The 20160-nt window shown below is 48.5% G+C and overlaps 6 non-coding genes across 6 annotated transcripts; 4 read left to right on the top strand and 2 right to left on the bottom strand.

The window, feature by feature from the left end:
- The first annotated feature begins 11126 nt into the window (after positions 1–11126).
- Positions 11127–11198, top strand: TRNAW-CCA (transfer RNA tryptophan (anticodon CCA)). Its single transcript has one exon. It is a non-coding gene; the product is annotated as a tRNA-Trp (tRNA).
- Positions 11199–12162: 964 nt separating this feature from the next.
- Positions 12163–12235, top strand: TRNAR-ACG (transfer RNA arginine (anticodon ACG)). The gene has a single exon. It is a non-coding gene; the product is annotated as a tRNA-Arg (tRNA).
- Positions 12236–14685: 2450 nt separating this feature from the next.
- TRNAH-AUG (transfer RNA histidin (anticodon AUG)) lies at positions 14686–14758 on the top strand. The gene has a single exon. It is a non-coding gene; the product is annotated as a tRNA-His (tRNA).
- Positions 14759–16559: 1801 nt separating this feature from the next.
- TRNAR-ACG (transfer RNA arginine (anticodon ACG)) lies at positions 16560–16632 on the bottom strand. Its single transcript has one exon. It is a non-coding gene; the product is annotated as a tRNA-Arg (tRNA).
- Positions 16633–17596: 964 nt separating this feature from the next.
- TRNAW-CCA (transfer RNA tryptophan (anticodon CCA)) lies at positions 17597–17668 on the bottom strand. The gene has a single exon. It is a non-coding gene; the product is annotated as a tRNA-Trp (tRNA).
- Positions 17669–18349: 681 nt separating this feature from the next.
- TRNAW-CCA (transfer RNA tryptophan (anticodon CCA)) lies at positions 18350–18421 on the top strand. The gene has a single exon. It is a non-coding gene; the product is annotated as a tRNA-Trp (tRNA).
- The last annotated feature ends 1739 nt before the right edge of the window (positions 18422–20160 follow it).

The raw sequence follows: 20160 nt of genomic DNA, 5'->3' as shown, positions 1-20160 counted from the left end.
CTTAGACCACACCGGAAAGTGTCCAAGACGTCCCAAGTCCTGCTGCCTACACATAGAAAACATTTTGTACTCTGATGAGAATGGATAGGCACAAAATGTTATCAGATCAACGGGTTTGTGGTCAGCTTGTCTGCAAGTAATCTACAGCCTGTGTTGCATGCAGAGCTGAGCTTCTGAGTGACGCACCAAGCTGGAAAACAGAAAGAGGTTTGATTTGGGCTGAAGTGAACCGGGACTTTTCCAAGTTACTGCTATGAAATTGCCATTGGAAAAAAAAAAAAAAAGCACATTATTTCACTGAACGTGGACATTTCCGTTCATATTGAAATGCTGTGCTGGGCAGGCGTAAGACACAAAGTAAATAAGAGCTGGGTCTTTGGAAATCCCTCCATGAAGTGGTGCTGCCTTAATTTTATCCAGGCAACAGAAAGAACCAAACTCTCTTCTGTATATAGAAAACAGATGAGGAACAGTCAGCGTCTCCAATGGAAACATTCCACTTGCGGTTCTGTCTCCAGAATTATTTAATAGACGTAACCAATATCTGCAAACAGTTTGCGGATGCCCTCAAAAATTCATGGCCAAATTGTTGCAAACTTCATACAAGCATCAAACTATTATTTCTTAACTAAGAAAGGATTCTGAGTCTACTCTAGGATGGCCTGAGGTAGTTCTCAGGACCATGGCAGCTTAGATCCAAAACTTTCTGCTGCTAGTTTTTGACGTTGCCTTCGCCAACAGGCTCTTCTGAAACAAGCCTCTCATGATGTCTCCTGCTGTTCCTTCTGCATTATAGAAGTGCATTGGAACAGACTGCCCAGAGAAGTTGTGGATGCCCCATTCCTGGAGGCCAGGTTGGACGGGGCTTTGAGAAACCTGGTCTGGTGGGAGGTGTCCCTGCCCATGGCAGGGGGATGGAACTAGATGATCTTTAAGGTCCCTTCTAACCCGAACCATTCTATGATTCTATGAAGTGGCGGGCATGGCCCAGAAAACAGGGGTGGGCTTCAGCCATCTAGTCATAGGCGTCCCAATATAATCTAGGTGTCTGAGCTCCAGTTTTCAACAGTGGGTAGGGGATTTCTGTGGCCACAAGGCAGTCATCTAGTGGTGTTTTAGGCACCCTTGGGTATGAGGCTTGACAAATACCATACCTCCTCACCCTGTGCAAATGACTTGAGTACCCCAGGATAGCCAAGGGTTCACTAACAGGATCAAGTGCCTATGTTTAGGCAGATGAAGCCTGCTGGGAAGAGCAAGGCAGGGCAGTTAGCACAGTCAATTCAGCTCACCTTTACTGTGAGGTGCACATGTGAGCTGCTGAATAGGTCTCCAGACCCACTCCAGATCCACCAAGCTCCACTGAGACATCTGCATATGGCAGCACAGCGCTGTTTGAGGTGGGCCATGGTACCCTGCCGGGCTCCACGGCCCATCTAGAAGGCCTCAGCTGTCCAACAGGGTCTCTGTCCCATCTGCCTCCTTGAGATGATGTCTCAGATACACTAGGCCATCTCACACAGGTGCCTACATCAAGCTATTGATCTCTGGAGACCATAATCCTACCCCAGATCTTTCATTTTGCAGGTGGGTTCTCTAAGCATGAGGGGACTCTGTGGCAGATTCTATGATTCTATGATTGGACCCTGATCTCCAGGCTGCAGCTGAAAGTACAGATCTTGTCAGTGGCTAGGAACTATGTCGCCAGGATGCTGCACTTGATCATTTTGTTTTCAAACACCTTGGAAAATATCCAGATGGTTACTTAACTCATTCAGGTCAAGCCAGCACAGACCACGGGTCATTTCCTGTCTCCACTCTTATGTCACGCAGAAAATCTGGAGAAGTCAGAAGAACTTGCACCTCAGAGACAAACTACCAGGTTATTAAGAAAAGCTGTGCAGATTAATTAAGGTTCTTCTCACATGGTTTCAGTTTGAATGGGTTGTTATCTTACGGAAAACACATCTGTCAGTCTGAATCCATCAACCTGCACTTCTATAGGGAGCTCACTTGGTTTCATAATGCGTGTAAGTAAAAGTGTGTGGAATTTCCCAGGAAGTCTCCCCAGGGCTGAATCAGTCCCATGGCTCTCCCACGCCTCAGTTCCTCAAATGCTAGGGCCTTACCCCAAGAACCAGGTGTTACAGCAGTCTGGAATTAACTGTATTGGTTTGTGCTCGGACTGCCAGGACTTCATTTCCACAGAACATACTGTATTATTAAACCGGCCGTTTTTCTAATGAAAAAGTAAGATCTTGCTGTCTTAGCAGTGATCAGCACTGTGGGTTCCTATTGCTTGAAGCCATTGTTCAGCCCCGGAGTGCTCATGCTGTTCTCCTTAACAGGATCAAATGCTTTAGGGATGCCCATAAACTAGAAATGAGTATTTGTCCACTCCCCGACGCAGGGAGCCCTGAGGAAATGCTTTGTCACTTTTTTGGCTTTTCAAGGACAGTCTAACAAAAAAGGACTTTTTTTTTTTCTTTTTTCCTTCAAAGCACCTTTCACAGAACAAAACAGATTTATTTGCTGTGTCTGTGGATGGGATGCCCATTACTCCTTATTGCTTTCTCTTGGGAACCAGTGTTGCATCGCAGGACATAGACCAGGGTCGTACACAATCATAGAATCATAGAATGTGTTGGGTTGGAAGGGCCCTTTAAAGGTCATCTAGTCCAACCCCCCTGCAGTGAGCAGGGACATCTTTAACTAGATCAGATTGCTCAGAGCCTCATCAAGCACATTATCAGAGTTTGCAGATGTCACAAGCAGCACCCTCAGTTTTGTGGGCGTACGAAGAGCAGAGGGCAAGTGAGATTCATGATACAGTTTCCACATGGATCTGTCCTTACAGTATTTGAATTGTGCTACAAACATTCATACTGAAATGGGAGCTGACAGCTCACGTTCTCCTTCAGAGCAGAAGAAACCAGTGTCACTTACTGGAGCCTGTTTCTGTATGTGATATTTATTGATGTTGTTCTGACCCAGTGGCCTTGATATCAACAATATAAACCTTCCCCTCAGTCCAAGTGCATTGTTCTCTGCCTTTCTGGTTTCTTTGCTAGCTTTTCATTCCAAATTTGCAGGCGCCATGGAGTCTCCTGGACAGCCATGCGGCAGGAGAGCTGTTTATATCCATTTTCAGGCACTCCAGGGAAACGGATGAAACAAAGACCTTGACAAGAAAACTTCGGTTGGCTCAGGTTCCCACTGAAGCCAAGGGGAATATCTCAGCTCTCAGACAGGATCCGACATTGTACTTTGTCAGACTGGAGAAGGAACCCAGATTCTTAATTCTGTGAAGTTACTTTAAAAATCGCAAAAAGTGGACCATTTCTGTTTAATGGTGGACTGGAAATGTTTGCCTTTTTTTTTTCATGGGAAGTGAAGGACCAATACAACACCTCAAGTGTGGCAGTAACCTGGTAGAGGAGGAGTACTTGTACAATAATCTTACATTCAAAATCCTTCCTAATAATTTCCAGCCATTGCACTGACAATGTTCTCACCATCAGGCTGTAAGCATTTATATGAACATGATTCCCTTCAAATTATCATAGAATCATAGAATCATAGAATGGTTTGGGTTGGAAGGGACCTTAAAGATCATCTAGTTCCAACCCCCCTGCCCTGGGCAGGACCACCTCCCACTAGACCAGGTTGCTCCAAGCCCCATCCAACCTGGCCTTGAACCCCTCCAGGGATGGGGCATCCAAAACTTCTCTGTTTTATCTCAGGAAAAAGCTTTTGGAATTGGAGTGAAATTCACTTTGGTAAGGGGTTTCCCTCCAGAGTCCCTGTTCCTTGGGGCAGGTTGGATCACCTCTTCTGACTTGGAGATGTCCTGTGATTGTTCAGGCAAAATGATGCACAGAGCTGTTCACTAGCAATTTTGGCCAAGGGTTGCACTATATACTTTAAAGCAAAAACCCTGTTTGCAGACCTTCTTGCTCCCAGAAGGCCTGTAATCACTGGAACTCTGTCACCACCTAGAAAAGAATTGCCATCTCATTCTACCTTGGTGCCTCTGCATTCCATTTCAAAGAATCACAGAATGGTAGGGGTTGGAAGGGACCTCTGGAGATCATCTAGTCCAACCCCTTGCCAGAGCAGGTTCACCCAGAGCAGGTGGCACAGGAACGCGTCCAGGCGGGGTCGGAATGTCTCCAGAGACGGAGACTCCACCACCTCTCTGGGCAGCCTGTGCCAGGGCTCTTGACACCCTCAAAGGAAAGAAGTTCCTCCTCGTGTTTAGGTGGAACTTCCCATGTTCAAGTTTGTGCCCGTTACCCCTTGTCCTGTCCCCAGGCACCACTGAGAAGAGCCTGGCCCCATCCTCCTGACACCCACCCTTTCAGTATTTACAAGTGTTGATAAGATCCCCCCTCAGCCGTCTTTTTTCCAGACTGAAGAGACCCAAATCCCTCAGCCTTTCTTCATAAGAGAGATGTTCCAATCCCATCATCATCTTGGTAGCCCTTTGCTGTTCCCTCTCCAGCCGTTTCCTGTCCTTCTGGAACCGGGGAGCCCAGATCTGAACCCAGTAGTCCAGGTGCGCCTCACCAGGGCAGAGCAGAGGGGAAGGATGACCTCCCTCCACCTGCTGGCCACGCTCTTCTTGATGCACCCCAGGATGCCATTGGCCTTCTTGGCCACGAGGGCCCATTGCTGACCCATGGTCATCCTGTTGTCCACCAGGACTCCCAGGCCTCTTTCAGCTGAGCTGCTCTCCAGCAGGTCAGCCCCCAGCCTGTACTGGTGGATGGGGTTATTCCTCCCCACGTGCAGCACCCTACACTTGCCCTTATTGAATTTCATAAGGTTTCTCTCCACCCAGCTCTCCAGCCTGTCCAGGTCTTGCTGGCGGCACAGCCTTCTGGTGTGTCAGCCACCCAATTTACTCGTGTTTATTCTCCTCCTCCCCTCCCAGGTTATTCCAGGTAAGACATACATTTTATGCAGATCACAGAAGAAATACTTTAACAAGGGGAAAGCTCTGCCTCCTGCCCAATGACCAGTTCTGCAGCTGACCTACAGCTGGGGCTGGAGAAAGTCACCAATCCTCCGTACAGTCAATAGCTTCCTCATGCTCGGTGTTACAATGGTCACGGCAAAGGCCTGTTCCCAGTTCATCCAGTTTACCAGCAGGCTGGTAAAGACTGCTGGAGACTTTTTCATGCTTTTCCATGCAGGGTATGAAAATGCAAACAACTGCAGAATTCTGGACAGGGTTGTTTTAATCACTATTTTAGTCATTAGCATTATTAAGATGAATCACCCATGATTTGGGATCTTCTGTTTTGTGGCTTTTGGGGGAGTAATTCTCACATTAGATAGATGCAAATTATAAGTGTGGTTCCCCTCACCTCACTTGAGATGTCTACAGTTTAAAGCCTTGTACTGGAGCCAGTCATGTACTCAGCGTCCTGTCTACAGTGTGATATTCTGTCAGACTCATCCAGTGCTTGCTTCTCTTCATTGACTATGAAGGAAATACAGAAGATAATTTCAGATGAAGGGATCTGTACTGCCAACCTCCCAAAGAGGTGGGATGAAACTCATTCCTGCTATCTAATCTAACATCATCTTCTAGTTCTTGGAATTCTTCTTCTTGGAGTCAATGGAGACACAAAGACTTCCAGAGGAGACTTCAACTGTGCCCTGAGGTATGTGTCTGAGGCAGGTGGGATAAACACTCTTTGGAAGATGGTTGCTTCTCTTTCATCTGGGGAACAGAGATAAACCCTTTAGTGACCTTTCTGCCTGTGGAGTAGATCTTGCTAATCCAACCTTCCCTGCCAATATAGACTATCCATATAGTAGAGTCCCTACCCACCTTATCCAGTTACTTTAGCTAATTTAACAAAAGCCATAGCCTGAAAAGTACATTGTATGGATACCAAACCCACCAGCAGGGTTGTCTCTTCTGATGGGAGCGTGGGAAGCGATGAGTAGGTATTTACAGGTATTTCCAGAAGACGCTTGCTTCCCTGCTGCAATCAGTGGGGAAGCATGCAGAACACATCAGTACGGGATGAAAACCAGGTGACCCAATGGATTGACTTCTCCTATAGTTGCAGAGGGTCTGGCCATAGGAGAGCCTCCCAGTGTTGCAAGCTTCTCAGCCATGGGTCTGACAGCCATAGACATCTCCACTAGGCAGTTCTCACTTTGAAATCACTGTGATGGCTCCTGAAAAGTGTCTGTTGGGTGAAATCATTGTAGCTACATGTCCTGGAGCAGGGAGATGCTGAAGAAGATGTAGAACCATCTGTGTGGCAGACAGCAACGAGGGACAAGCTTCTGCCATCGTGCAAAATGTTTGTTCTCTCCTTTCAGGAGATTCAGAATATTATGAAACTTTTCCCAGGACCCACATCCATTTGAGACCGTGAGGAAGGCAGTATGCGTGAGAAGGGAGGATTTCTCTTTTATTTTGAAGTTTTCAGTCAATGGGCCTGGTCTAGCTCTGAATTAATCTGAGATACTAAAATTATGGGAAACATCTGCTTCCCCCAAGCACTAGTACAGATTTGTGCTATGGCAATGTAAATCAGCAGAACTTGATTGCAGTTGGGGTGCAGTGCTCCTCAAACTAGCTGAAAACCTGACCTTAGTTATAACATCGTGACAGGTTGGAAAGGGATATTGGAGGGAAAATGGGTGGTCTGCTGAGAAATTTCGGTATTCTTTCAAACTGCTATCATACAGACATCAGTATATTCTGCTTAAAAATTAAAAATGAACACACAGCAAAGCCAAGCATCCAGAAATACCTCCTGCATCGCTTCAAGACGCTTTATGGCCCTAGTAGTGTATCATCCATCTAACATACAAATACACCCCTGCGTGGAGACACCTATTTTAAATGTCCAAATCTTTGAGCTGACACCCACCCTCAGGCAGGATTCAGTTGTCTGGACATAATATCATGACAGATGTCCTGGAACATCCAAGATATCTACATGGGCCAGAGGTCTGTGGGATACTCAGATGTTTCTGAAGGGACGAACAGAGACCGGGCAGCGTATCCCATAACACAACACTAGATATCTGAATTTAGGCAGCTGAATCTCTTCCGTTATGTCATGCAGTTGGAAATTAAGCAAGTACCAGAGTGGGATAGATGAGGAGAGGTGCCACCGCGAGGTGGTCAATGGGAAGCAGGCTGCAGGTGAAGCTGCACTTTAGAAAACTGTGGGCTGATGGGGAGGAAAGTCTAACTGAGACCAGTGGGACCGAATAGAAAAAAAATAAATATAGGCTGTGGAGAAAGAATCATAGAATCACAGAATCATAGAATGGTTCGGGTTGGAAGGGACTTTAAAGATCATCTAGATCCAACCCCCTGCCCTGGGCAGGGACGCCTCCCACCAGACCAGGTTGCTCCAAGCCCTGGCCAACCTGGCCTTGAACACCTCCAGGGACTGGGCAGACACAGCTTCTCTGGGCAACCTGTTCCAGTGCCTCACCACCCTCACAGTCAAGAATTTCTTCCTAATATCTAATCTGAATCTCCCCTCTTTCAGTTTAAAACCGTTACCCCTTGTCCTGTCATTACACTCCCTGATCAGTAGTCCCTCCCCATCCTTCCTGTAGCCCCTTTTAGGGACTGGAAGGCTGCTATGAGGTCTCCCCGCATTTCCAGGGAGGAAACAAGCTGAATTTCCAGTCTGGCCCAGGGATGGAGAGCTCTTCACGGAGCAAAATGCATTTCCAGCCTGGCTTTGCCTTGCGGAGCTCATGAGCTGGTTCATGGCTCCCTCTTGCGGGAGGACATGCTGGCGGAGGAAGGGACAGCAAAGCCCTTCCTGTGGGCGAGGTTTTCTCAGATGGAAAGGTGGGTGCCTGCTTATTTGCTCCATCTTCAGCACTGATAATTCACGGAGTAAATATATGACTGTTATTAGTACGTCTGTAGAGCAGGGATGGGTTTTGGTTGCAGACACCAAATTTTAGGGACTGGAGTGAGTTGCCCACACTCAGGATAAGTGTATAACTGTAAAGTTAACCTTTTTCTAACTTCATATAATTTTATATAACTTTATAAATCTTCACAACTGTAGTAACAATGGGAGCTCTGCTGCCTGGGGCACAAGCAGGCATCTTCCTTGCAGACACATTCAGGTGTCTAAAGCTGCATCCCACCCCAGGAGACCTTTCCCTAGCACTTCATGCCTTGCTAATCAATGCTACTTGTACAGTTGGAGATCAGTAACCACACGATGCCAGTTATTTCTTTTAAAAATAAAACTCGTTTTCAAAAGCTTGAAAATGAAGGATTTCAGAACGTCTTCTGCTGAGATTTGGTTTTTTGCAAGTATGTTTCCATGTAGAAATATATCCTACCACCAGCCCAGGTGAGATTGTTGTGACTTACTCCCAACCAATTATCCATAAATAGAAATCTAATAAAGTTCAGCAGCGGTTTTTCTCTCCAAATGAATATTGTGTACCTCATGTATTTGTATATAGTGTATACATATGGTGGACAAGTAGCTCATTGGCTATGCAATGAGCAAGCAAACTGCCTTAATTGTAGCTAGATAACTAAATCCGCTGCAGAGAATAAATGCATTTATTACACTATCATCTGTGCCGTTATTCATTTGGACGCTGCGGTTTTTATTTGCATTTATTCATCATTTTCTCATTTTTATATCCTCGTTTGTCAAGGATTTTCTGAAAGGGATCATTCCCTTAAGAAACGTCTAGATGTGGCACTTCAGGGCATGCTCTAGTGGCAGAGATTGGAGGTTGTTTGGTTGGACTCGATGATCTCAAAGGTCCTTTCCAACCATGAAGATTCTATGATTCTATGATTCTTAACAACAATAAATTCTCCTTCACATTGCAAATTTGTACACTTACATTAAATAGCATATTTTCTTTAAAAGTAAAGAGACATATTAGTAATGTCTCAGAGCTCTGACACAAAGATTTTTAACATGAGCACTGGCGCAAGCAGGAATTGAGTTCAAAAATGTCAATCTGTGACACTAGGCAGCAGGTAGAGCAGTGGCGAACAATATGGGATGAAATGGAGGTGGAGCAAAGCGAAGGTGGGTTGAGCAGAAAAAAAACATGCTCTGAAAGAGAAAGGGAATGGGACAGATAGAGGTGCAGACACCATGCCTCTATCCAGTCCTGCAGGAGGTCCAGGTGAAATGGGACATTCGTGAAGAAGGTGTAACAACCACTGGTTTTGAGAAAAAAAAAAAAAAGCCTGATGGACTTCTGATAGAAAAATGTCTTATTGATGGTAGAACACATGACAAAGCAAGGGAATAAGCCAGTACCAGGGCAATACCCAAAGGTGGTTACCCACCACTTCCAGAAGGCCACCAAGGCAGCCTGATTCCCACCACCTCCACCATGGTCAGGCTGTGGGCAGGATTAGGTAGAGTCAGGCAGGATTCAACCCTGCAGTCTCCTGCTGCATTGTCCATTGCACTACTGGCCATATGGTGCCCCCACTATGTCCCTGCCCCAGCCAGCCTAGTATCCAGCAGACTTGCTCCAGCATGCTGGGGTGGGCATGGAGTTGGAGAGGAAGAAGGAAAGTTTCATCCCCTCTCTGACATCTTTGTCCATGACAACCTTATACTAACCACCCATGGAGAAAGAGCAGCCAGAGCTGGCAGTGAACCTTGCCTGCACTGTTGATGGACCTTGCCTCCACTGGTGAGATGTCTTCCTGCCCTTGCAGAAGGCCCAGCTGTCATTCCCAGTCACAACAGTCACATCATTGTCTGTGACATGGACAGTGGGATTGAGTGCACCCTCAGCAAGTTTGCTGGTGACACCAAGCTGTGTGGCACAGTCGACACACTGGAGGGAAGGGATGCCACCCAGAGTGACCCCAACAGGCCTGAGAGGTGGGCCTGTGAGAACCTCATGAAGTTCAACCAGGCCAAGTGCAAGGTCCTGCACCTGGGTCAGAGCAATCCAAGGCACAAATGCAGGTTGAACGGAGAATGGCTTGAGAACAGCCCTGAGCAGAAGGACTTGGGGGTGCTAGTGGATAAGAAGTTCAACATGAGCCGGCAATATGCACTTGCAGCCCAGAAAGCCAACCTCATCCTGGGCTGCACCAAAAGAAGCATGGCCAGCAGGTCGAGGGAGGTGATTCTGCCCCTCTACTCCACTCTGGTGAGACCCCACCTGGAGTACTGCATCCAGCTCTGGAACCCTCAGCACAAGAAGGACATGGACCTGTTGGAATGGGTCCAGCAGAGGGCCACAAAGATGATCAGAGGGCTGGAGCACCTCTGCTATGAGGACAGGCTGAGAGAGTTGGGGTTGTTCAGCCTGGAGAAGAGAAGGCTCTGAGGAGACCTTATAGTGTTCTTCCATTCCCTAAAGGGGGCCTACAGGAAAGATGGGGAGGGACTCTTTATCAGGGAGTGCAATGATAGGACACGGGGTAACGGCTTCAAACTGAAAGAGGGGAGATTCAGATTGGATATCAAGAAGAAATTCTTTACTGTAAGGGTGGTGAGGCACTGGAACAGGTTGCCCAGGGAAGTTGTCAATACCCCATCCCTGGAGGTGTTCAAGGCCAGTCTGGATGAGGCTTTGAGCAGCCTGGTCTAGTGGGAGGTGTCCCTGCCCAGGGCAGGGGGGTTGGAACTGGATGATCTTTAAAGTCCCTTCCAACCTGAACCATTCTGTGATTCTGTGTAACAGGGTTCAGTTACTTACGTCAGGAGCTATAGTGTCCATCTGTGATGGGGCTGAGCCCATGGGCTGTCTGCGCTTAACACTGTCCACTACCACTTCTGCATACGTACCCAAAGCTCACCTCAGGCTGTGCTAGTGGAGGGGACCTGGTCCTGTGTCCTGCCCTGGGCCACCACTCACCCTCACAGCATCCCTGAGCCTGGCTCCTGCCCAAACTGACCCCACAGATCACCCCATCCCACCCTCCAGTTCATCCTCCAGCCTGGACTCCTCTCTGCAGCCAGACCTTGGCCATCCTCTCCTCAGGTTGCTACTTCCCTTCCATAGCTACAGCCTTGCTGGAGGGTGCCTGGACACCTCTGGGGTGGTCCCCATGGAGAGGACATCCCCATCACCCAGGCCTGGGTCCATGTCATGGAGCTGCATCCCTCCACCCTGGCCTCGTGGCGCAAGGGCAGCGCGTCTGACTCCAGATCAGAAGGTTGTGTGTTCAAATCACACCGGGGTCAACCTTGGGCCACCATTGGCCACCCTCTGTATTGCCCCTGCTTTTCTCGGGGGCTGCCCTGCCTGAGGGGTGGGGATCTGCAAGGCATTGGCCAGCTCAGCTGTAGAGGAGCACCTCAGGGAACAGCTGGTGGGGAAACACGATGCCCAGACCTTTCCTTTCACCCAGGCCATATGGCTCTCGTTGAGACGTTATTGGTCGTGACCAGAGTGGAGGGTAAACAGGGAGGTGTCTGCCACAGTATTCCTCATCAAGAAGCTGAAGGAAGTCAAATCTTCCTCACGAAAGTGCAAGAAGATCCATAAGTGCATGCTCAGTCCCTCCTGAGGGACCTGGGCTTAGCCCCAGGCAATATTTGCCTGAGAGGGTAACACAAGGTGGTACAGTCAGACCAGGGAATTTCAGGAGCGGATCGAGGACTATTATTCAGTGTAGGATTATGGAGATAGGGACAGATTTCTGCTGAACAACGTGAGAAGTTTTATCAAAAAGATTCAGGAGGAGGATCTGGGGAGCTCTAATGTGGTCAGCTCACCTCAGAGCCCAGACGAAGACTATGGAATAATATACCCCTGAAAGTCATGCCCAAATGAAGGAAGGATGCAATGATGATTGGAAAGACGGATTTACCCAAACCAGACCACTCTTGGCCAGCATGATAGATTTCTTTGAGGAGATTACTTTCTTGGTGGTCAAGAGGACAACAAGGAACATCATTTATCTTGACACGTCACTGTAGCAGGACACAGAGACAAAACGCCCAAGCTGAATGTCAAGGCAAAGCAAAGTGGCTGGACCAGGGGGCCGAGGGGGTTACGGTCAGCAGCTGGCAGTCCAGTTAACGTTCCTCACTGCTTCATGTTGCACTGGATGTTCTTTGGTGTCCTCGTGATGGGCACAGAGGATGTTCTACAGAACGAAGGACATGGGCAGGCTGACAGGGTCACAGGGATGGTGAGGGGCCAGGGCCAGTGGCGCAATGGACAACGCGCCTGACTACGGATCAGGAGATTGCAGGTTCGACTCCTGCCTGGCTCGACACTTTTAGCCTGGCAATGGCACCTCCTGCTCCCTCCGCGAGGGCCTTTCTTCTCCTGCCCATCGTCGCTGCCCCTGGGCCTTCTGCAGGGCAAAAGTGCTGGGCTGTCTTCTTGCCCTGCAGGATGGAAAGAGTTCCTCCAGACCTTATGGTGGAGCTGGACACTTTATCTCATCACTCTTCTCTGCTCACTACTTATGTCCCTCTACTCGCCCTGCTTGCTCATATTCTACACTGGGAATACTGCATGCAGCTTTGGAGCCCCCAATATAAGGGCATTGAGCAACTGGAACAAGTCTAGTGGATGGCCATCAAAATGTCCTGGTGTTCTGACACTCACAGTATGAGGAGAAGCCATGGGAACTGGGTTGATTTGACCTTGGGAAGAGAAGGTTTTAATGAAGACCTGATAGCTACCTTCCAGTACCTATGAGGCAGTCATCAAGCCAGGCACTTCATAGCATTTTATGATAAAAGAATGGGAGACAATAGGTATAATTTGAAATGGGAGGTTCTGGCCAATTATGAAGGAAGAGTTATTTTCCTGAATTTTTTGTCATTGATGAAGGTAGGAAGGAGAGAGGGATAAAGGGAAGGAGTGAAGAAAGGAGGGGGCTGTAACCAAGGCATGGGAATAGAGGCTCAGCAGGTAAGTTTTCAGTTGGCGCAAAGAGGTCCCAGTGGGTTCCAGGGACAGTGACTGAGGCAGGGGAAACATCTCACCTGCCCCAAAGGAGACTCAGCTGCAATGCCCAGCTTATAAGGGTTGGGTTCAGGCCTGGGTCTCCTGGGGGCTGTAGTGGGCAGCTCTGGGGTAGTCCCCATAGGGACCATGTCCCCACCACCCAGGCTGGGTCCATGCCTAGGGGCTGCATCCCTCCATATTGACCTGGTAGCACAAGGGCAGCATGTCTGACTCCAGATCAGGAGGTTGTCTGGTTGAATCACAACAGGGTAAGAGTTCCCCATTTCTGCAGGGTGCTGCTGGGGTGCTTTCTCCCAAGACTTTGCTTTTGAACTCTCTAAGGTTCGTGAGATCCTATCAGCCCGTTTCTCATGCCTCACAAGGCCCCTCTGAAGAGGAATCTTGCCCTCCAGCACACCAGCTTCTGCCCCCAATTTGATGCTGTCTAGAAACATGCTGAGTGTGCACCACATCCTATCATGCAGGTCATTAGTGAAGACATTTAAGTGTCAGTATCAGTATCAACACCTTCAAACTCCATTACTAATGAGACACTTGCTACATTTCCAACTGGTGATCCCAACACTGCATCTGGTGGTCCAGATATGTTTTCACCCACCTTCTTAACCTCTCCTTCAGTCCATGTCTTTGCAATCTGGCTATAAGAAGACTCTGGGAGACCCTATTTAAAACCTCACCTAAGACAAGATAAACAAGTGTTTCTTTCCCAGGTTCCAGCAAAGTAGGCAGTTGGGTAGGTCAGGTAGGATCTTAGTAAGCCTATGGTGGCAGTTTGCGACTACTTTTGTGTCCTTCATGTGTCCATTTTGCTCAAGTGATTCCTGACTCGATCATCCTTGTCCATGAATAATCCACTGCCATAGGCTCTGTCAGAAGGCAAAGGAACATAAAGATGAGAGCAGACCTCATCAATAAAGATAGAAGCAGAGAAGGCATTGAGTACCTCAGCCTGCTCCATGTCTGTTGCTATTTTCCTCCCTCACTCAGAAGTGGTCCCAAACTTTCTTTTAATTTTCTATTGCTGCCAGTGTGATTCTAAAAGCCATTTTGTTGACCTTTTACAGGACTACCCATTTCAACTCCAGCTGAGCTTTGGTTTTCCTGTGTCAGCAGCTAATTCTAACCATCAGATTGAAGGAATGATTATCACCCTGTTTGACATTTGTGGAACCACATCTGGAGTCTGTGTCCACTTTTGGGATCTCCAGGACAAGAAAGACATTTATGGACTGCATTAAGTCCCAGAGATGGTCATCCAGATGAGAAGGTGGTGGACTGCCTGATGAGGAGTGGCCTAGAGAGCTAGGTTTCTATAATACATAGAAGAAGAGGTCAAGGAAGGACTATAATCTTGTTTTATTCTATACGTGCCTGCAGAGGAATTGGAGTCAGGCTTTTCTTGTGGACATAGAGAATGGATCTCAACAAAAACAGATTTTGTCAAAGAAAATCTCTATTAGATGACAGGAAAAATATTTTACACATCAGAGGTCACACATTAGAACAGGGTCCCAGTGAGGTCTTGGATTTCCCACCGTTGGAGACATTCAAAGCTTGACACTAACAAAATGACCTAATGTGAAAGACTTCTGTGCTCTGAGCAGGGGATTAGATCACCTGCCTTCCGGGGATCTCACAAAATCTAATTTTTTCTATAATTCACTAAATCCTCTTGCACCCTCCCCTGCTCCCCTCTCAAAACCCATCCAGTGATGGGAAGCCCCCAGAGCTCCAGGAGGGCAAGGGCCAGTGGTGCAATGGACAACATGCCTGACTATGGATCAGGAGATTGCAGGTTCAACTCCTGCCTGGCTCAGCCTAAAACTGCCTGGCTCTTGTGGAGGTGACAAGGGACAGCTGTCTTCATGAGGTCCTTCCTCTTCCGGGTTTTTGGTCCATCTTTCTGGCATCAGCAACACTAGAGCATTATTTTGCGACACCTCGCATCAAAGCTGTGAGCATGTCACCTGCTGTAAGAACCACCACTCCTCAATTCCTTTTTGATCTGGCCTGCTGATTTCCTGGACTGCTGAGCAGCACGATTGCTCCTGAGGTCTCTGAGTGCGTGTTCTCCTCATAAGCCCTGTGCAGATCTTCTCTCTGTCTTCCTGAGCACCACTGAGTGAAAGCTACCTGAAGCTTCACTAGTAACCGTCGGTAAGGGGTAAGTGAAAAATGGTCTGGGATATTGGGCTTGAAGGGTTGTGGTCAGGGACTGGAAGTGCAAATGGTGGTTAATTGCTCCTAGTGCTCGTCAGGTGTCAATGCTGACGCTGACACTATTGAACATCTTTGTTGACATAGTAATGGGGTAGGATGAGTTCTGTGTGGGTTCATGGATGACACCAGTGGACAGGGAAGCAGCTAACGCTGTCAGGGACAGCTGTCATTCAGAGTGACTTGGGCAGGGTGAAGGAAGTTCAGCAAAGGCAAACAACACCCTGCATCTGGGATGGGATAACGCCGTGCAGCACTACAGACTGGGGGTGACTCTCAGAAAAGCAGCTGTGCCAAAAGGGGCATAGAGGGTCTTGGAGAACAGCAACTTGAACAAGAGTGAGCAGTGTGCCCTTGCACCCATGAAGGCCAACCACGTGCTGGGCTGTCCTACCAAGAACATAGCTACCAGCTCAATAAGAGGGATTATTGCCAAGCATCCGGCACTTCTGAGACCATCACTGGGGCACTGTGTCCAAAACTAACCTCCTTGATACAAACCAGACACTGACAACATGAAGTAACTCTACTTTTGTCCTTTTCCCTACTTTTCCATGCCTTTTTGAGCTTCTGCCCTAGTGAATGCTTTTTTAAAGCTCTCCTCAGGGAATTTGCAATTCTGCTGGAAGATGTAATTTTACCCTTTCTTGTCTGATATAACTTGTAGTCTCCTGAGCAATCCTAATTCCTAAAAGAAGGTTGCAAAGTCATAAAAGTGAGGAGTGTGGGATGCCCGGGTGCTGCATCCCTCCACCCTGACCTCATGGGCAGTGTGTTTGCATAGAATCATAGAATATCTCAAGTTGGAAGGGACCCATGAGGATCACCAAGTCCAACTCCCTGCTCCTCACAGGACTTCCTAAAATTAAACCATATGACTAAGAGCATTGTCCACATGCTTTTGAATGCTGCATCTGCATGACAAGGTTGGGTGTCTGAATCACACTGAGGCCAGGCTTGGGACAGTCCTACACGCAGGTGGCCTGTCCATGCTTTGCGTGGGGCTCATCGATGTTGCATGCAAAACTTTACAAGGCATTGAAAAACATCAGCAAGACCAATGTGAGCCTCAAAGGTGGCTGGGGATGAGGGCACATGGTGTGCCAGAACAGCTTGGGTGCACTGGGTCTCTTCAGCCAGCAGTGTGGCAGTTCAGGAGGCATGTTCATCCTCCTGTGGGATTTGCTGTGGTGCCACTGGCTGTGGAGTGGGCACCGGCTCTGCCCCTTTTGCAGTGTCCAGCTCCACCATAAGGTCTGGAGGAACTCTTTCCATCCTGCAGGGCAAGAAGACAGCCCAGCACTTTTGCCCTGCAGAAGGCCCAGGGGCAGCGACGATGGGCAGGAGAAGAAAGGCCCTCGCGGAGGGAGCAGGAGGTGCCATTGCCAGGCTAAAAGTGTCGAGCCAGGCAGGAGTCGAACCTGCAATCTCCTGATCCGTAGTCAGGCGCGTTGTCCATTGCGCCACTGGCCCCGGCCCCTCACCATCCCTGTGACCCTGTCAGCCTGCCCATGTCCTTCGTTCTGTAGAACATCCTCTGTGCCCATCACGAGGACACCAAAGAACATCCAGTGCAACATGAAGCAGTGAGGAACGTTAACTGGACTGCCAGCTGCTGACCGTAACCCCCTCGGCCCCCTGGTCCAGCCACTTTGCTTTGCCTTGACATTCAGCTTGGGCGTTTTGTCTCTGTGTCCTGCTACAGTGACGTGTCAAGATAAATGATGTTTCTTGTTGTCCTCTTGACCACCAAGAAAGTAATCTCCTCAAAGAAATCTATCATGCTGGCCAAGAGTGGTCTGGTTTGGGTAAATCCGTCTTTCCAATCATCATTGCATCCTTCCTTCATTTGGGCATGACTTTCAGGGGTATATTATTCCATAGTCTTCGTCTGGGCTCTGAGGTGAGCTGACCACATTAGAGCTCCCCAGATCCTCCTCCTGAATCTTTTTGATAAAACTTCTCACGTTGTTCAGCAGAAATCTGTCCCTATCTCCATAATCCTACACTGAATAATAGTCCTCGATCCGCTCCTGAAATTCCCTGGTCTGACTGTACCACCTTGTGTTACCCTCTCAGGCAAATATTGCCTGGGGCTAAGCCCAGGTCCCTCAGGAGGGACTGAGCATGCACTTATGGATCTTCTTGCACTTTCGTGAGGAAGATTTGACTTCCTTCAGCTTCTTGATGAGGAATACTGTGGCAGACACCTCCCTGTTTACCCTCCACTCTGGTCACGACCAATAACGTCTCAACGAGAGCCATATGGCCTGGGTGAAAGGAAAGGTCTGGGCATCGTGTTTCCCCACCAGCTGTTCCCTGAGGTGCTCCTCTACAGCTGAGCTGGCCAATGCCTTGCAGATCCCCACCCCTCAGGCAGGGCAGCCCCCGAGAAAAGCAGGGGCAATACAGAGGGTGGCCAATGGTGGCCCAAGGTTGACCCCGGTGTGATTTGAACACACAACCTTCTGATCTGGAGTCAGACGCGCTGCCCTTGCGCCACGAGGCCAGGGTGGAGGGATGCACCTCCATGACACGGACCCAGGCCTGGGTGATGGGGATGTCCTCTCCATAGGGACCACCCCAGGGGCATCTGATCTCCCCAAGAGAAGGCTTACGGGAGGAGGAGAGGACAGAACCACCCCTTGAGGAGAGGGCATCCATGTCCTGCCTGCAGCATGGTGACCAGGCTGGAGGGTCGAAGCCCAGGAAGAGATGTGGCAGAGGTGCAGAGTCAGCAGCATGGGTCCAGGATATGTGGGGGCAGCTGAACTCCAAGCACCTCCATTCTTCTGTAGGGAGGAAAGTGACCCTAGACAGGCCATACAAAAGATGTGAGGCTTCCTCTTGCCACAGGGCTTGGTGTGGTGGCAGTGCATTTGCTAGGAGAGTGGTGCTTCTCTCCCCAGAGAGGTGGTGGTCACCATCCCTGCTACCCCTCTGGAGACACCACTCTCAGGAGCCTGTTTCTCCTGGGAGAGGCCCCGTAGGGCTGCTCTGGGCAATGGTCCTGTTTAGGCCTTCCTCTTCTGAAGTACCTCATTTAGAGCCCTCCTTGCAGGCTTATCAGGGCAGCTGGCAAAGATGCTCCCACTCCTCTGTCCAATGAATCAAAAGCCCCCTTCCCTCAAAGAACAGTCCATGTCCATAAAGTCCAGGATGACATTTGGGAAAAATAACTCCCAGCTGTGACCTCGTGGCGCAATGGTAGCGCGTCTGACTCCAGATCAGAAGGCTGTGTGTTCAAATCACACCGGGGTCAGGATGTCCTATCTCACTGTGATATGGACATCTCATCAGCAAGTTGTTTTTGCCCTCCTACCCCCTACCCCACAGTCCTGGTGAAGGGCAGTAAATGAGCCATGGTAGAGTGGTCTTTCCTTGCTGGACCAGTGTTGGGAAACTGGGTAGCTTCAGCCTTCTCTTGTCATATGTCTACAAAGGAAACAGGATTAGTGTACATCCCAGCTGTGGCTCCACATCTGGGTACCACTTCTGGTCCCAATCCCTTTCCAGAAAGGCAAGGGCATCTAACTGCAGAGGAAGACTTCTACAAAAAACCCAGCGGGCAGTCTCCTGATCCATAATGGGGCGCATTATCAATTGCAGCACCAGCCCTTGCAAGCCTGGCACCTTGTGGCAACATATTCTTTTGTTGCTATTTGTGATTTTTAGCTCCCATCTTGGAGCATTGGAACAAGTTGCCCAGAGAGGTGGTGGAGGCCCCATCCCTGGAGACATTCAAGGCCAGGCTTGATGAGGCTGTGAGCAACTTGATCTAGTTAAAGATGTCCCTGCTTACTGCAGGGGGATTGGACTAGATGACCTTTAAAGGTGCCTTCCAACCCAACACATTCTATGATTCTATGATCTTACCACTGTGCACTCTGAGAAATATCTAGGTCCATCTACTCCATATCCTGCTGTTAGGTGGTTGAAGTGGGGATAAGATCCCTTTGCATATTCTTCCTCAGGCTGAATAAACCAAGTTCTTTCCACCTTTCCTCACATCTCAAGTACCCAAGTCCCCCACCACCTTGGTGGTTATCGCTGGACTTGCTTCATTATGTAGGTGTCTTTTTGTTGATTCTGTTGAAACACTCGGCTGTAGGGAACTGAAACCAAGATTTCAGGAATAGTCATCGGGATCTTTAACTCTCTACTTATTGGTCCCCCATGCATTTCTTGGTGAGATGGGCAGAGGATGAAGAGCCAGAAAAAAAGGAGACTTGAAGCTGTGGGAATGACTTTATATGAGTTATAGTTCATTAGAAGTATCTGAACTCTTTTAAGGGAATTTTAAAGGTGAATTTTAAAAGACATAAAGAGGGGCATAATGAAAAGAGACAATGGAGCAATGAGAAAGGCAAGAAAAGACTAGTGGGGAAAGAAAAAAAACTTACTTTCTCCAGCTGTACCCACACCAGTGGTGCACCCTCCCACAGCAGGTCCAGGCAACTATGCTTGTGCCAGAATCAGGCATTTAGCAGAAAGTCCCACAGTTCTGCATCCTGCACATAGACGACAACATTGATCCAAAAGACCATGAGAACAACACAAGTGTGGGACTCATCTAACACGGCAGCCTTGAGCTCACACCTCCAACAAAGTCAGGTGTGTTCCTGATGTTTTGGACAACAGCTGAACATAGTACTGGATTACCATCTTCAGAAGGTCACATAGCCACCCAAATGTTATTTAGGCAGTGAGGAAGATCAGCTAAGAATATCTGGCAGATGGAGTGTCTCGAAAAGTTCATTTCCATGGATTCATGGGTGGTGGGATTACATGTCAGCTTTGGCAATGCTGATGACCTGAAAGTGCAAGGGACTTAATCTATCTGGACATAGTCTGTCCTATCTGACCACCCAGCCCTACCTCCTTTCTGCCCGTAGCTTGCCTGACACCAGCAACAAGTGTCTTAGGGGATGGAGAAAGAGGGGGAAATAGACAACCCCTGGGCTCAGACTGTCCCATAGCTGGACATCACAGCCCTGGGGA

The sequence above is a fragment of the Rissa tridactyla genome, chromosome 3 (assembly GCF_028500815.1).
Source record: "Rissa tridactyla isolate bRisTri1 chromosome 3, bRisTri1.patW.cur.20221130, whole genome shotgun sequence".
NCBI lineage: Eukaryota > Metazoa > Chordata > Aves > Charadriiformes > Laridae > Rissa > Rissa tridactyla.
This window is presented reverse-complemented; position numbering and strand designations above follow the sequence as displayed.